This window comes from Bufo gargarizans, chromosome 3 (assembly GCF_014858855.1).
Source record: "Bufo gargarizans isolate SCDJY-AF-19 chromosome 3, ASM1485885v1, whole genome shotgun sequence".
Lineage (NCBI taxonomy): Eukaryota > Metazoa > Chordata > Amphibia > Anura > Bufonidae > Bufo > Bufo gargarizans.
Genome location: NC_058082.1, coordinates 144,919,623 through 144,938,041, shown reverse-complemented (window position 1 = coordinate 144,938,041; position 18,419 = coordinate 144,919,623).

Genomic DNA, 18,419 nt, shown 5'->3' with positions numbered 1-18,419 from the left:
AATATATTTTAAAAATTTGGGATCGAGCATAAATGTGGGAAAAGCTATTGAGGTGCAAATGTGGGACAAATAACAGAAGCCCAAATGTCGGCCAAAAGAGTCAAGCAGAAATGTGGAAAAAGCTATTGAGACGAAAATGTTGGCCAAAAGAGTATAGCGGAAATGTGGGACAAATTATTGAAGTGCAAATGTGGTACAACTTAAAATTTAAGCATTGAATCAAAGGAGGTGTCGCACATCATTTAAAGAAGCATTACAGCAATTTTATTCCCTGTCATCTATGCAGAGCAGGGGTTTATTCACATCTAAAATTGTATAATGTCAACCCAAGAAGGTAACAGAAAAATTACAGAAATTTATTAACCTGTCTACTTGGTAGAGAAGGGATCTATGACAGAAAAAAAATGATTATTGTCACCCGAAAATGTAAAATAAAAATTATTAAAAGTTATTACGCTGTCAACTAGGAGGGGTATATTACACCCCAAAATTGGTGAATTTGACCCTAAAATGTAACTGACAAATGTTTTTATTTATTTTTTAACTGGCCTACTAGGAATAGCAGTGGTACATCACACCCAAAAATTGGTGAATTTGACCCAAAAATTTAACTGACAAATATGTGTTTTTTAACCGGCCTACTAGGTATAGCAGTGGTACTATACACCCAAAAATTTGTGAATTTCACTAGAAAATGTAACTGACAAAGTAGTGAAATGATATAAAATAAAATACGTACAAATAAAAATAATTTTTTTAGTTATGAGGTGGAGTTCCATATGGAATAGGATTTTGACTAGGCGGTGGGCGTAGCGGTGTAGATGGAAGCGGCGGTGGAGGAGAACGAGGTAGCCAACACAGGTTTTTGGATTTTATTTTATTTTTTAAAATTAGTGTACACTCTAAAAGAGTGTGAAATATCCAAAATACAAGAATGAGCAATTGTGCTGCAGTATAAGAATGGCTGGTTAGTGCCGGTATACATGTCTATTCTGCACAAGGTATGGACAAGTCCTGAGGGATTCACGCCTGGTTCATTTTAATGAACGTTAGCTTATCCACATTGGCTGTGGACAGGCGGCCGCGCTTGTCTGTGATAACGTCCCCTGCCATGCTAAACACACGTTCAGATAACACACTGGCTGCAGAGCAGGCCAGCACCTCCAAGGCGTAAAGGGCAAGCTCAGGCCATGTGCCCAATTTGGAGACCCAGAAGTTGAAGGGGGCAGACACGTCATTCAGTACATGTAGGCATGTGAAAACATACTGCTCCAACATGTTGGTGAAATGCTGCCTCCTGCTATAACATACCATATCAGCTGACCTTTTGTCAGCACGCCACATTTCGGCCATGCTAACCCTGCCTTCTGAGGTGATGGCGGTGCCCCAGCTGCGTTGGCGACCACTTCCTTGTCCTCTGCCTTTGCCTTGTGCTTCCACTGTGCCCTTGATGTCTGGTGGGAATGCCACCAGCAGCGCTTCTACCAGCGTGCGCTTGCATTCGTGCATCTTACGATCACGCTCCAGTGAGGGAATTGAGGACAGTATGTTCTCCTTGTAACGGGGATCCAACAGCGTTGCCACTCAGTAATCAGCACAAGTTAGAATGTGGGCAACTCGGCGGTCGTTGCGGAGACAATGCAGCTGTCACCTCCACTTCTGTGAGAAGGTCTGTTAGATGTTCTTCTCTGCCTGCATGATGTTCTTTGTTTTGGTTTTACTTTGTCATCTCCTTTCCTTCTCCCAGATGTCACCTATTTACACTAATTCTCTCCCTTTATATTCCCTCCCATACTGCCTCAATTTGCGGTTTATACTTCTTCTTGGATTGTGTTCACTGCTGGATGCTGCTTCTGCTGATTCCTCAGATAAGTTTGTTTCCTTTATTTGTGTTTCCTTGCTGGCTTGATTCTAGGTGACACTGACTCCGTCCGTATTTAGTGCAGGGAGCCGGTGGTCATGTCCCCTCACTATTATAGGGTTTTCAGGTGTCACATAGTATGAGGTACGTGTACATGCAATCGTCTACCATAAAGACCTTTGCATAGCAGTCAGGGAGAGCTCTAGGGGTTTTATAGGGCTCACCCATATGCTCCTTAGTTTGGGATCAAGCCAGTTGGATGTTTATTTATAAGTTCCAGCTTTCTGCAACATCATCCGTAATCGCTCATGTGTGCCAGGCTGCCCAGAGGCAACAAAAAGCTGTCCTCTGTGGGAGGTGTATCGTCTGTGTCCTCTGTATCCCCCCAGCCTCACACCAGTGATGGCCATGGGCTGGTCTGGGTGCCACCCTGCTGTAAACATGGTTCCTCCTCCTCCATCTTCTCCTCCTCATCCTCCAGAACTGTGCCCTGGCTGGACAATTGTGTACCTGGCGTTTGTGGGTGCAGGAACCCACCCTCAGAGCTACTTGTGAATGACTGGCCAGAAACCCTATGAAAGGATCCCTCTTCCTCCTCTTCGTCCTGTGCCACATCCTATTCTATCATCGCCAGTAGCGTTTTTTCAATGAGGCATAGAAGTGGTATAGTAATGCTGAGAACGGCGTTATTGGCACTGGTCATGTTGGTGGAGTGCTCTAAACAGCGCAACAAGGAACACAGGTCTCGCATGGAGGCCCAGTCATTGGTGGTAAAGTGGTGCTGTTCCGCCGAGCGACTCACCCGTGCGTACTGCAGCTGAAACTTCACTATCGCCTGTTGTTGCTCGCACAGTCTGGCCAGCATGTGCAAGGTGGAGTTCGCATATGAGGCAGTGAGCGGAAAGGTACGCTGCAGCGCTGACAGGCGAGCAGCAGCAGGGTGAGAACGCCAAAAGCGCGCATATGGCCCGCACTTTATGCGGTAGCTTCGACATATCAGGGTAATTTTTAAGGAATCTCTCTACCACCAAATTCAGCACATGCACCAGGCAAGGGATGTGCGTCAAACCGGCTAGTCCCAGAGCTGCTATGAGATTTCGCCCATTATCGCATACCACCAGGCCGGGTTTGAGGCTGAATGGCACAAACCACTCATCGGTCTGTTATTCAAGGCCCTTCCACAGCTCTTGCGCAGTGTGGGGTTTGTCCCCCAAACAGATAAGTTTTAAAACTGCCTGCTGTCGTTTAACCCTGGCTGTGCTGAAGTTGGTGGTGAAGGTGTTACGCTGACCGGATGAGGCGCTGGTAAAGGATGAGGAAGCAGAGTAGGAGGAGGAAGCAACAGGAGGCAAACTGAAGCGCCCTGCAATCCTCGGTGGTAGAAGGACATGCGCCAAACTGCTATCCGCCTCAGGCCCAGCCGCCACTGCATTTAACCAGTATGCTGTTATGGAGATATAACGTCCCTGACCGTGCTTACTGGTCCACGTATCCGTAGTGAGGTGCACCTTGCCACAGATGGCTCTCCTGGAAAAGTTGTGGTGGCTGGGCACGACGAACTGTGGAACAGCCACCACCATAAGGCCTTTAAAACTATCTGTCTCCACCAGACGGAATGACAGCATTTCAAAGGCAAGTAATTTAGAAATGCTGGCATTCAGGGCTAGGGATCACAGGTGGGTAGGGGGGTACTTCCTCTTCCTCTCCAGCGTTTGGGAGATGGAGAGCTGAATGCTTCTGTGGGACATTGTGGAGATGCTTGGTGACCCAGGTGTTGGTGTTGCTGGCAGATCCTCTGTTTGCGGGGTGGAAGGTGGCACTGTCACTCCAGAGGTGGATGAAGAGGCCGAGACTGCAGCACAAGAGGAAGCAGGAGGAGCCAGAGACCTTTCTTGGTTTTTGAGGTGTCTACTCCACTGAAGCTTGTGCTTTGCACTTAAAATACCTGGTCATGCAGGTTGTGCACAGGTTGAGAATGTTTATGTCTCGCTTCAGGCTCTGATTGCACAGCGTGCAAACCACTCGTGTCTTGTCGTCAGCACATTGTCTGAAAAACTGCCACGCCAGGGAACTCCTTGGAGCTGGCTTTGGTGTGCTCGGTCCCTTGCTGCGGTGGGCAGTAGCAGGCGTACTGTCTAGAGGACGGCTGCTCCGCTTTTGTACGCTGCTCCTTCTTCTGCTTTGCTGGTGGCTCTGTGCAACCACTGCCTCTTCCTCCGAACTACATAGGTCACTCACATGACCTTGATTCCATGTGGGGTCGAGGACCTCATCGTCCTCCACATCATCTTCCACCCACTCTTCACCCCTGCCTTCCTTGTCGGTCTGCACACTGCAGAAAGCCCCAGCAGTTGGCACCTGTGTTTCGTCATTATCCGAGACGTGCTGCAATGGTCCTCCCATGTACTCATCTTGAAACCTAAGTGGTTTTGCATCGGCCACTTCTGGGGCATGGCTAGGTGGATGGCCCTGGGAAACCCTGCTAACAGAGTCATCACAAAGTAGAAGAGACTGCTGCATGACTTTGGGCTCAGACTGCTTGGCTGATTTGCAAGGGGGTTAGGTGAAAGACTGCAGGTGCCAACTGTGGTCTTTCAGCAGGAGACTGGGTGGGAGACAATGTGAAGGAACTGGATCCACTGTCAGCAACCCAATCTACTATCGCCTGTACTGGTTCAGGCCTCACCATTCGTAGAGCCGCATTAGGCCCGACCAAATACCGCTGCAGGTTCTGTCGACCACTCACACCTGAGGAAGGGTTTTCACTTGTGCGTGTAGCTGGTACAGATCGACCATGTCCTCTTCCTGCAACAGGAGCTTCACCAGCAGTACCACGACCTGAGCCACATCCCTTATTTGACGATTTCCTCATATTTCTTGAATTTAGGATCTTGCCCTAAATGGGTGTTTAATTAATAGTAGAATATAACGACACTATGTAAAGGGTGTATCTCACACGGCCTGACCCACAGTAGGCCTTAATTAAAGATTTGTTTTCCCAAAATGGCTGTATTTCAAAAACCTGAATCAAACCCCTGTATGTAAAGGGTGTATCTCACACAGCCTGAATTAAAGATTTGTGCACCGAATGGCGGTATTTCAAATATCTGAATATAACCCAAATGTATAAAGGGTGTATCTCACAATGACATTTGCAGCAAAAGCTGCCAACTATATATATATTTTTTCCCAAACGGGTGTTTGTTTAACCATCCCAGGATTGCGTCCTGGCGGTGGCTCTGTTGCTCCTCCTAGACGCGCCAGCACATCATTTCGTGAAAGGCGAGATTTCCTGTGAACGCGAGCACACAGGAGCGCGCGTTTACAGGAACCAAAAGTTTAGTTTTTTTGCAAAAATTTCGGTCAATTTCGATTAATAGTAAAAAACGTAAAAATGTCAGCAGAAATGAAATACCACCAAATGAAAGCTCTATTAGTGAGAAGAAAAGGAGGTAAAATTCATTTGGGTGGTAAGTTGTATGACCGAGCAATAAACTGTGAAAGTAGTTTAGTGCAAAATTGTAAAAAGTGGTCTGGTCATTAAGGGGGTTTAAGCTAGGGGGGCTGAAGTGGTTAATAACTGAATTTGACAGCAGTATATAACCCTGTACTTTCACACGTGCTGATGCTGCAAGGCCTAAAAATAGTGTTTTTTTGGTAAAAAAGTGTGTTTTTAAAACCCCAGAAAATGATGGCTGTATTTCTAGATTAAATTGCACACTGACTAAGCCTGAAAATGCACCAGATGTTGTAAATTGCCAAACAAATTGGGATTTTCAATGTCCCAAAAGCTCAGATGCAGTGCAAGTGCACTGAGTTTGCATAAAATGGCCGCCGCCGCCCACATAACTGACTTATTAAAGTTATTTTTATTTTTTTTCGGTCACTTGGCTCAGGGCAGGATAAAAAAAGTTGTGCCCTGCACCCACAAAATGCATTGTATGTAGATTGCTGAGTTAGATTCAGATTTTTAGTAAAGATTCAGTCCTATTCTCTCCCTGAAATCACCAGCAGCATCCTCTCCCTACACTAAGCACAGCATAGTGACGTGCAGTGCTACGTGACTCCAGCTTATATAGAGGCTGGGTCACATGCTACACTGGCCAATCACAGCCATGCAATTAGTAGGCATGGCTGTGATGGCTTCTAAGGTCAGACAGTTAACTGCTTGTTGATTGGCTGCTCTGCAGTCTTTCAAAAAGCGCCAAGAAAGCGCCAAACACCGAACCCAAACTTTTACTGAAATGTTCGGGTTTGGGTCTGGGGTCCAAAAAACCTAAAGTTCGGTACGAACCCGAACTTTACAGTTTGGGTTCGCTCAACCCTAATAATGATCCTAAACACCCCTCAAAATCTATCATGGGCTACCTTAAAAGACGCAAGCTGAAGGTTTTACCATGGTGCTCACAGTCTCCTGGTCTGAACATCATTGAAAATCTGTGGATAGACCTCAAAAGAGCAGTGCATGCAAGACAGCCCGAAAATCTCATAGAACTGGAAGACTTTTACAAGGAAGAATGGATGAAAATCCCTCAAACGAGAATTGGAAGACTCTTGGCTGGCTACAAAAAGTGTTTTCAAGCTGTGATACTTGCCAATAGGGGTAATACTAGGTACTAACCATGTAGGGTGCCCAAAGTTTTACTTCGGGCCAGTTTCTTATTTTGTTTTGGAAAATGTTAAAGATTAAAATAAAAAGTAAAGTTTTTTTTGCTTAAAATGCTATTTACAGTAACAGTAATTTTGACCTGTGCTGCTCAAACTTTTGCATGCCACTGTAATAAAAAAAACTGTATCTCAGAAAATTTGAATATAATAAAGGACTAGGGATGAGCGAACTCGAACTGTATAGTTCGGGTTCGTACCGAATTTTGGGGTGTACGTGACACGGACCCGAACCCGGACATTTTCGTAAAAGTCCGGCTTCGGGTTCGGTGTTCGTCGCTTTCTTGGCGCTTTTGTGACGCTTTCTTGGCGCTTTTTGAAAGGCTGCAAAGCAGCCAATCAACAAGCGTCATACTACTTGCCCCAAGAGGCCATCACAGCCATGCCTACTATTGGCATGGCTGTGATTGGCCAGAGCACCATGTGACCCAGCCTCTATTTAAGCTGGAGTCACATAGCGCCGCCCGTCACACTGCTCTGATTAGCGTAGGGAGAGGTTGTGGCTGCGACAGTAGGGCGAGATTAGGCAGATTAACTCCTCCAAAGGACTTGATTAATCGATCGATCTGCAGCTGTGCATCATTGAGCTGCTGAAATTCAAATGCTCACTGTTTTTAGGCTGCCCAGACCGTTTGTCAGTCACTTTTTTCTGGGGTGATCGGCGGCCATTTTGTGTCTTGTGCGGTGCTGCGACCAAGTGCATCCAAGCTGCGACCAAGTGCATTTAACCCTCAATGGTGTGGTTGTTTTTTGGCTAAAGCCTACATCAGGGTGAAGCTGTCACACCAAGTGCATTTAACCAGCAATAGTCTGTTTATTTTTTGGCCATATACTACATCAGGGGCAAGCTGCGCCTGTCACCAAGTGCATTTAACCCTCAATGGTGTGGTTGTTTTTTGGCTAAAGCCTACATCAGGGTGAAGCTGTCACACCAAGTGCATTTAACCAGCAATAGTCTGTTCATTTTTTGGCCATATACTAAATCAGGGGCAAGCTGCGCCCGTCACCAAGTGCATTTAACCAGCAATAGTCTGTTCATTTTTTGGCCATATACTACATCAGGGGCAAGCTGCGCCCGTCACCAAGTGCATTTAACCCTCAGTAGTGTGGCTGGTCAAGCTGTCACACCAAGTGCATTTAACCAGCAATAGTCTGTTCATTTTTTGGCCATATACTACATCAGGGGCAAGCTGCGCCCGTCACCAAGTGCATTTAACCCTCAGTAGTGTGGTTGGTCAAGCTGTCACACCAAGTGCATTAAACCAGCAATAGTCTGTTCATTTTTTGGCCATATACTACATCAGGGGCAAGCTGCGCCTGTCACCAAGTGCATTTAACCCTCAATGGGGTGGTTGTTTTTTGGCTAAAGCCTACATCAGGGTGAAGCTGTCACACCAAGTGCATTTAACCAGCAATAGTCTGTTCATTTTTTGGCTATATACTACATCAGGGGCAAGCTGCGCCCGTCACCAAGTGCATTTAACCCTCAGTAGTGTGGTTGGTCAAGCTGTCACACCAAGTGCATTTAACGAGCAATAGTGTGGTTATTTTTTGGCCATATCCCAGTCTAATTCTGTCACTAAATCCATACCGGTCACCCAGCGCCTAAATACTAGGCCTCAAATTTATATCCCGCTAAATCTGTCGTTACCGCTGTACTGTTGTGGCTGGGCAAGTTATTTAGTGTCCGTCAAAGCACATTTTTTGTTCAGGGTTGAAATACAATTCCCAATTTAGCAATTTCATAATTTAGTGGTTTCTGCTATATCAGAGCTATTTGAAATCTATCCCTAAAAGGGTATATAATATTAAAGGTGCACATAGGGTCATTCAGAATAACTTCACACACACGCTACTGTGCATTTCCAAGTCTAATTCTGTCACTAAATCCATACCGGTCACCCAGCGCCTAAATACTAGGCCTCAAATTTATATCCCGCTAAATCTGTCGTTACCGCTGTCCTATTGTGGATGGGCAAGTTATTTAGTGTCCGTCAAAGCACATTTTTTGTTCTGGGTTGAAATACAATTCCCAATTTATCAATTGCATAATTTAGTGGTTTCTGCTATATCAGAGCTATTTGAAATCTATCCCTAAAAGGGTATATAATATTCAAGGTGCACATAGGGTCATTCAGAATAACTTCACACACACGCTACTGTGCATTTCCAAGTCTAATTCTGTCACTAAATCCATACCGGTCACCCAGCGCCTAAATAGTAGGCCTCAAATTTATATCCCACTAAATCTGTCGTTACCGCTGTCCTGTTGTGGATGGGCAAGTTATTTAGTGTACGCCAAAGCACATTTTTTGTTCTGGGTTGAAATACAATTCCCAATTTAGCAATTTCATAATTTAGTGGTTTCTGCTATATCAGAGCTATTTGAAATCTATCCCTAAAAGGGTATATAATATTCAAGATGCACATAGGGTCATTCATAATAACTTCACACACACGCTACTGTGCATTTCCAAGTTTAATTCTGTTAGTAAATCCATACCGGTCACCCAGCGCCTAAATACTAGGCCTCAAATTTATATCCCGCTACATCTGTCGTTACCGCTGTCCTGTTGTGGCTGGGCAAGTTATTGAGTTTCCGTCAAAGCACATTTTTTGTTCTGGGTTGAAATACAATTCCCAATTTAGCAATTTCATAATTTAGTGGTTTCTGCTATATCAGAGCTATTTGAAATCTATCCCTAAAAGGGTATATAATATTCAAGGTGCACATAGGGTCATTCAGAATAACTTCACACACACGCTACTGTGCATTTCCAAGTCTAATTCTGTCACTAAATCCATACCGGTCACCCAGCGCCTAAATAGTAGGCCTCAAATTTATATCCCGCTAAATCTGTCATTACCGCTGTCCTGTTGTGGATGGGCAAGTTATTTAGTGTCCGCCAAAGCACATTTTTTGTTCTGGGTTGAAATACAATTCCCAATTTAGCAATTTCATAATTTAGTGGTTTCTGCTATATCAGAGCTATTTGAAATCTATCCCTAAAAGGGTATATAATATTCAAGGTGCACATAGGGTCATTCAGAATAACTTCACACACACGCTACTGTGCATTTCCAAGTCTAATTCTGTTAGTAAATCCATACCGGTCACCCGACGCCTAAATACTAGGCCTCAAATTTATATCCCGCTACATCTGTCGTTACCGCTGTACTGTTGTGGCTGGGCAAGTTATTTAGTGTCCGTCAAAGCCCATTTTTTGTTCTGGGTTGAAATACAATTCCCAATTTAGCAATTTCATAATTTAGTGGTTTCTGCTATATCAGAGCTATTTGAAATCTATCCCTAAAAGGGTATATAATATTCAAGGTGCACATAGGGTCATTCAGAATAACTTCACACACACGCTACTGTGCATTTCCAAGTCTAATTCTGTCACTAAATCCATACCGGTCACCCAGCGCCTAAATACTAGACCTCAAATTTATATCCCGCTCAATTTTAATACAGTACATTGGGCCAAATAATATTTTTGTTGTTGTGGTGAACCATAACAATGAGGAAAACATCTAGTAAGGGACGCGGACGTGGACATGGTCGTGGTGGTGTTAGTTGACCCTCTGGTGCTGGGAGAGGACGTGGCCGTTCTGCCACATCCACACGTCCTAGTGTACCAACTACCTCAGGTCCCAGTAGCCGCCAGAATTTACAGCGATATATGGTGGGGCCCAATGCCGTTCTAAGGATGGTAAGGCCTGAGCAGGTACAGGCATTAGTCAATTGGGTGACCGACAGTGGATCCAGCACGTTCACATTATCTCCCACCCAGTCTTCTGCAGAAAGTGCACAGATGGCGCCTGAAAACCAACCCCATCAGTCTGTCACATCACCCCCATGCATACCAGGGAAACTGTCTCAGCCTCAAGTTATGCAGCAGTCTCTTATGCTGTTTGAAGACTCCGCTGGCAGGGTTTCCCAAGGGCATCCACCTAGCCCTTCCCCAGCGGTGAAAGACATAGAATGCACTGACGCACAACCACTTATGTTTCCTGATGATGAGGACATGGGAATACCACCTCAGCATGTCTCTGATGATGACGAAACACAGGTGCCAACTGCTGCGTCTTTCTGCAGTGTGCAGACTGAACAGGAGGTCAGGGATCAAGACTGGGTGGAAGACGATGCAGGGGACGATGAGGTCCTAGACCCCACATGGAATGAAGGTCGTGCCACTGACTTTCACAGTTCGGAGGAAGAGGCAGTGGTGAGACCGAGCCAACAGCGTAGCAAAAGAGGGAGCAGTGGGCAAAAGCAGAACACCCGCCGCCAAGAGACTCTGCCTGCTACTGACCGCCGCCATCTGGGACCGAGCACCCCAAAGGCAGCTTCAAGGAGTTCCCTGGCATGGCACTTCTTCAAACAATGTGCTGACGACAAGACCCGAGTGGTTTGCACGCTGTGCCATCCGAGCCTGAAGCGAGGCATTAACGTTCTGAACCTGAGCACAACCTGCATGACCAGGCACCTGCATGCAAAGCATGAACTGCAGTGGAGTAAACACCTTAAAACCAAGGAAGTCACTCAGGCTCCCCCTGCTACCTCTTCTGCTGCTGCTGCCTCAGCCTCTTCCTCTGCCTCTGGAGGAACGTTGGCACCTGCCGCCCAGCAAACAGGGGATGTACCACCAACACCACCACCACCTCCGTCACCAAGCGTCTCAACCATGTCACACGCCAGCGTTCAGCTCTCCATCTCACAAACATTTGAGAGAAAGCGTAAATTCCCACCTAGCCACCCTCGATCCCTGGCCCTGAATGCCAGCATTTCTAAACTACTGGCCTATGAAATGCTGTCATTTAGGCTGGTGGACACAGACAGCTTCAAACAGCTCATGTCGCTTGCTGTCCAACAGTATGTTGTTCCCAGCCGCCACTACTTCTCCAAGAGAGCCGTGCCTTCCCTGCACAACCAAGTATCCGATAAAATCAAGTGTGCACTGCGCAACGCCATCTGTAGCAAGGTCCACCTAACCACAGATACGTGGACCAGTAAGCACGGCCAGGGACGCTATATCTCCCTAACTGCACACTGGGTAAATGTAGTGGCAGCTGGGCCCTAGGCAGAGAGCTGTTTAGCGCACGTCCTTCCGCCGCCAAGGATCGCAGGGCAACATTCTTTGCCTTCTGTTGCCACCTCCTCCTTCTCGGCTTTCTCCTCCTCTTCTTCCACCTGCTCATCCAGTCAGCCACACACCTTCACCACCAACTTCAGCACAGCCCGGGGTAAACGTCAGCAGGCCATTCTGAAACTCATATGTTTGGGGGACAGGCCCCACACCGCACAGGAGTTGTGGCGTGGTATAGAACAACAGACCGATGAGTGGTTGATGCCGGTGAGCCTCAAGCCCGGCCTGGTGGTGTGTGATAATGGGAGAAATCTCGTTGCAGCTCTGGGACTAGCCAATTTGATGCACATCTGGCGCATGTGCTGAATTTGGTGGTGCAGAAGTGCCCAGGAGGTGGAGGAGGAGGAGGAGGAAGAGGGGTCATTATTAGCACTTTCAGGCCAGTCTCTTCAAAGTGACTCAGAGGGAGGTTTTTGGCAACAGCAGAGGCCAGGTTCAAATGTGGCCAGCCAGGGCCCACTACTGGAGGAGGACGAGGATGAGGAGGAGGTGGAGGAGGATGAGGATGAAGCAGGGTCACAGCGGGGTGGCACCCAACGCAGCTCGAGTCTATCACTGGTGCGTGGCTGGGGGGAAAGGCAGGACAATGACGATACGCCTTCCACAGAGGACAGCTTGTCCTTACCCCTGGGCAGCCTGGCACACATGAGCGACTACATGCTGCAGTGCCTGCGCAACGACAGCAGAGTTGCCCACATTTTAACCTGTGCGGACTACTGGGTTGCCACCCTGCTGGATCCACGCTACAAAGATAATGTGCCCACCTTACTTCCTGTACTGGAGCGTGATAGGAAGATGCGCGAGTACAAGCGCACGTTGGTAGACGCGCTACTGAGAGCATTCCCAAATGTCACAGGGGAACAAGTGGAAACCCAAGGCCAAGGCAGAGGAGGAGCAAGAGGTCGCCAAGGCAGCTGTGTCACGGCCAGCTCCTCTGAGGGCAGGGTTAGCATGGCAGAGATGTGGAAAACTTTTGTCAACACGCCACAGCTAACTGCACCACCACCTGATACGCAACGTGTTAGCAGGAGGCAACATTTCACTAACATGGTGGAACAGTACGTGTGCACACCCCTCCACGTACTGACTGATGGTTCGGTCCCATTCAACTTCTGGGTCTCTAAATTGTCCACGTGGCCAGAGCTAGCCTTTTATGCCTTGGAGGTGCTGGCCTGCCCGGCGGCCAGCGTTTTGTCTGAACGTGTATTCAGCACGGCAGGGGGCGTCATTACAGACAAACGCAGCCGCCTGTCTACAGCCAATGTGGACAAGCTGACGTTCATAAAAATGAACCAGGCATGGATCCCACAGGACCTGTCCGTCCCTTGTCCAGATTAGACATTAACTACCTCCCCTTAACCATATATTATTGGACTCCAGGGCACTTCCTCATTCAATCCTATTTTTATTTTCCTTTTACCATTATATTGCGAGGCTACCCAAAGTTGAATGAACCTCTCCTCTGTCTGGGTGCCGGGGCCTAAATATATGCCAATGGACTGTTCCAATGTTGGGTGACGTGAAGCCTGATTCTCTGCTATGACATGCAGACTAATTCTCTGCTGACATGAAGACAGATTCTCTGTTACGGGACCTCTCTCCTCTGCCTGGGTGCTGGGCCTAAATTTATGAAAATGGACTCTTACAGTGGTGGGTGACGTGATGCCTGATTCTCTGCTATGACATGAAGACTGATTCTCTGCTGACATGAAGCCAGATTATCTGTTACGGGACCTCTCTCCTCTGCCTGGGTGCTGGGCTTAAATTTATGACAATGGACTGTTGCAGTGGTGGCTGACGTGAAGCCTGATTCTCTGCTATGACATGCAGACTGATTCTCTGCTGACATGAAGCCAGATCCTCTGTTACGGGACCTCTCTCCTCTGCCTGGGTGCTGGGCATAAATTTATGAAAATGGACTCTTACAGTGGTGGGTGACGTGATGCCTGATTCTCTGCTATGACATGAAGACTGATTCTCTGCTATGACATGAAGACTGATTCTCTGCTGACATGAAGACTGATTGTCTGTTACGGGACCTCTCTCCTCTGCCTGGGTGCTGGGCCTAAATTTATGACAATGGACTGTTGCAGTGGTGGCTGATGTGAAGCCTCATCTTCTGCTATGACATGCAGACTAATTCTCTGCTGACATGAAGCCAGATTCTCTGTTTACGGGACCTCTCTCCTCTGCCTGGGTGCTGGGCCTAAATTTATGAAAATGGACTCTTACAGTGGTGGGTGACGTGAAGCCTGATTCTCTGCTATGATATGAAGACTAATTCTCTGCTGACATGAAGCCAGATCCTCTGTTACGGGACCTCTCTCCTCTGCCTGGGTGCTGGGCCTAAATATCTGACAATGGACTGTTGCATTGGTGGCTGACGTGAAGCCTGATTCTCTGCTATGACATGCAGACTAATTCTCTGCTGACATGAAGCCAGATTGTCTGTTACGGGACCTCTCTCCTCTGCCTGGGTGCTGGGCCTAAATATATGCCAATGGACTGTTGCAGTGGTGGCTGACGTGAAGCCTGATTCTCTGCTATGACATGCAGACTAATTCTCTGCTGACATGAAGCCAGATTGTCTGTTACGGGACCTCTCTCCTCTGCCTGGGTGCTGGGCCTAAATTTATGAAAATGGACTCTTGCAGTGGTGGGTGACGTGAAGCCTGATTCTCTGCTATGACATGAAGACTGATTCTCTGCTGACACGAAGCCAGATTGTCTGTTACGGGACCTCTCTCCTCTGCCTGGGTGCTGGGCCTAAATATATGCCAATGGACTGTTGCAGTGGTGGCTGACGTGAAGCCTCATTCTCTGCTATGACATGCAGACTAATTCTCTGCTGACATGAAGCCAGATTGTCTGTTACGGGACCTCTCTCCTCTGCCTGGGTGCTGGGCCTAAATTTATGAAAATGGACTCTTACAGTGGTGGGTGACGTGAAGCCTCATTCTCTGCTATGACATGCAGACTAATTCTCTGCTGACATGAAGCCAGATTGTCTGTTACGGGACCTCTCTCCTCTGCCTGGGTGCTGGGCCTAAATTTATGAAAATGGACTCTTACAGTGGTGGGTGACGTGAAGCCTGATTCTCTGCTATGACATGCAGACTGATTCTCTGCTGACATGAAGCCAGATCCTCTGTTACGGGACCTCTCTCCTCTGCCTGGGTGCTGGGCCTAAATTTATGAAAATGGACTGTTGCAGTGGTGGGTGACGTGAAGCCTGATTCTCTGCTATGATATGAAGACTGATTCTCTGCTGACATGAAGCCAGATTCTCTGTTACGGGACCTCTCTCCTCTGCCTGGGTGCCGGGGCCTAAATATCTGAGAATGGACTGTTCCAGTGGTGGCTGACGGGAAGCCAGATTCTCTGCTATGGGACCTCTCTCCAATTGATTTTGGTTAATTTTTATTTATTTAATTTTAATTTTAATTAATTTCCCTATCCACATTTGTTTGCAGGGGATTTACCTACATGTTGCTGCCTTTTGCAGCCCTCTAACCCTTTCCTGGGCTGTTTTACAGCCGTTTTAGTGCCGAAAAGTTCGGGTCCCCATTGACTTCAATGGGGTTCGGGTTCGGGACGAACTTCTCGAACCCGAACATCCATTTGTTCGCTCAACTCTATATAGGACCAATAAAAAAAAAATTTTTTTTACTGCAGAAATTATAGCCTAATGAATACTATGTAATATATATGCTGGGACCATAGATTCCAATTGAAATGCAAAATTTAAGTGTAATAGCAAGCAATCAAAAAGTCATATGCAACCCACAATAGTGCCAATCAAACCGACATCTCATCTCGCAAAAATCATACCCTACCTAAGATAATCTGAAAAAACTATGGCTCTCAGACTATGGAGACACTAAAACATTATTTTTTTTGTTTAAAAAAATGAAATCATTGTGTAAAACTTACATCAATAAAAAAAGACATATTAGATATTGCCGCATCCGTAATAACCTGCTCTATAAAAATATCACATGCCGTAACCCCTCAGGTGAATACCGTAAAAAATAAAAAGGGTGTGAAAAAAGCAATTTTAATAGCACAAAAAATTTAATAGCAAGATATCAAAAAGTCAAATGCACCCCAAAATAGTGTCAAACGGTCATCTTAATCCGCAAAAATCATACCCTACCTAAGATAGTTGGCCAAAAATTGAAAAAACTCTCAGACTATGGAGACACTAAAACATTATATTTTTTTTTTTGTTTAAAAAATGAAATCATTGTGTAAAACTTGCATAAATAAAAAAAGTAGACATATTAGTAATCACTGCATCCGTAATAAACTGCTCTATAAAAATATCACATGACTTAACCCCTCAGGCGAATACCATATATTTATTTTAAAATAAAAACGATATGAAAAAAAGCTATTTTTTTGTCACCTTACATCACAAAAAGTGTAATAGTAAGCAATCAAAAAGTCATATGCACCCTATAATAGTACAGTCCTGATCAAGTTTAAGACCACTGAAAAAAAAATGGCAAAAAATCATATTTTACATTGTTGGATCTTAACAAGGTTCAAAGTAGAGCTTCAACATGCAACAAGAAGAATGGGAGTGAGATAAAACATTTTTTGAGAATTTAATTAATTGAAAATAACGATTAAACTGAAACAGGCTGTTTTTCAGCTGATCCAAAAACGTTAGGACCACATGCCTTTAAAAGGCCAAATCTGTGCAAAGATGTGGATTCATTGTCATTTTCTATCAGGTAGTCACACTTTGTGATGGCAAAGGCAAAGAAGCTCTCCCTTTTTGAACGTGGTTGGGTCGTTGAACTGCATAAGCAGGGTCTCTCACAGCGCGCCATCGCTGCTGAGGTGGGACACAGTAAGACAGTCATTTGGAATTTCTTAAATGATCCTGAGGGTTATGGAACAAAAAAGTCAAGTGGAAGACCCAAATAAATGTCATCAGCACTGAGCCGGAGGATCCAATTGGCTGTTCGTCAAGACACTGGATGATCCTCAACACAAATTAAAGGCCCTTACTGGTGCTGACTGCAGCCCCATAACTATCAGACGGCATCTGAGACTGAAGGGCTTCAAAAACAAAAAAATGTATTCAAAGACCTCGTCTTCTTAAACGCCACAGAACTGCTTGTTTGGACTTTGCAAGGAACATGGGACATTCAAAGGTGGAAGAACATTTTATTCACTGATGATAATTATTATTTTTTTTTTTAACCTTGATGGTCCTGATGGTTTCCAACGTTACTGGCATGACAAGCAGATCCCACCTGAGATGTTTTCTACACACCACAGTGGAGGGGGTGCCATAGTGGTCTGGGGTGCTTTTTCCTTCGGTGGAACAATGGAGCTTCAGGAACTGCAGGGGCATCAAACGGCTGCTGGCTATGTCCAGATGTTGCAGAGACCATTCCTCATGATTGAGGGCCCTCGTCTGTGTGGCAACGACTGGGTTTTTCAACAGGACAACGCTACAGCACACAATGCCCGCAGGACAAGGGACTTCTTCCAGGAGAATAACATCACTCTTTTGGCCCATCCTGCGTTTTCCCCTGATCTAAATACAATTGAGAACCTTTGGAGATGGATGGCAAGAGAGGTTTACAAAAATGGATAATAGTTCCAGACAGTAGATGGCCATCGTGTGGCCGTCTTAAACACTTGGAGAAATGTTCCCACTCACCTCATGGAAAAGCTTACATCAAGCATGCCAAAACAAATTTTTGAAGTGATAAACAATAACGGCAGAGCTACTCATTATTGAGTTCATGTTTGGAAGTTGGATTTCTGTTTTGGGGGGGGTTATTTTTTTGGGAGGTGTGGTCCTAAACTTTTGATCAGCTGAAAAACAGCCTGGTTTCAGTTTATTTGTTGTTTTCATTAAATTGAATGCTCAAAAAATGTTTTGTATTACTCCCATTTCTTCTTGTTCCATGTTGAAGCTCTACTTTTAACCTTGTTAAGATACAGCCAAGCTAAATATGATTTTTTTTGCCATTTTTCAAGTGGTCTTAAAAGTCTTAAACTTTTGATCAGGACTGTACCAATCAAACCTCACTCCATCCCACAAAAATGAGCCCCTACACAATACAGTCGTCTAAAAAATAAATAACACTACGGCTTTCAGAATGTGGAGATACTAAAAAAAATATTATTTTTTCAAAAATGCTTTGTTACGTAAAACTGAAACAAACAAGTTTAGCCATATTTTATATTGTTGCGTCCGAAAAAACCTGCTCTATAAAAAATACCACATGATATAACCTGTCAAATGAATATTGTAAATAACAAAAAATAAAAACGGTACCAAAACAAGTATTTCTTGGTACATTGCCTCAAAAAAGATGTAATCTAGAGCAACCAAAAATAATATGTACCCTAAAATAGTACCAACAAAACTTCCACCTTATCCCATAGTTTTCATAATAAGGTCACTTTTTTGGAGTTTCTTTTCTAGGGAGGCTTCAAATGTGACATTGTGCAAAAAAAAAAAAAAAAAAACATTCCGGCAAAATCTGCCTTCCAAAAACCATATGGTGTTCCTTTCCTTCTGTGCAATGCTATGTGCCCATGCAGCAGTTTACAACCACATATGGGGTGTTTCTGTAAACTACAGAATCGTGGCCATAAATATTGAGTTTTCTTTGGCTGTTAACCCTTGCTTTGCAACTGTAAAAAATTGATTAAAATAGAAAATCTGCCCAAAAAGTGAAATTCTAAAATGTCATCTCTATATTCCATTATTT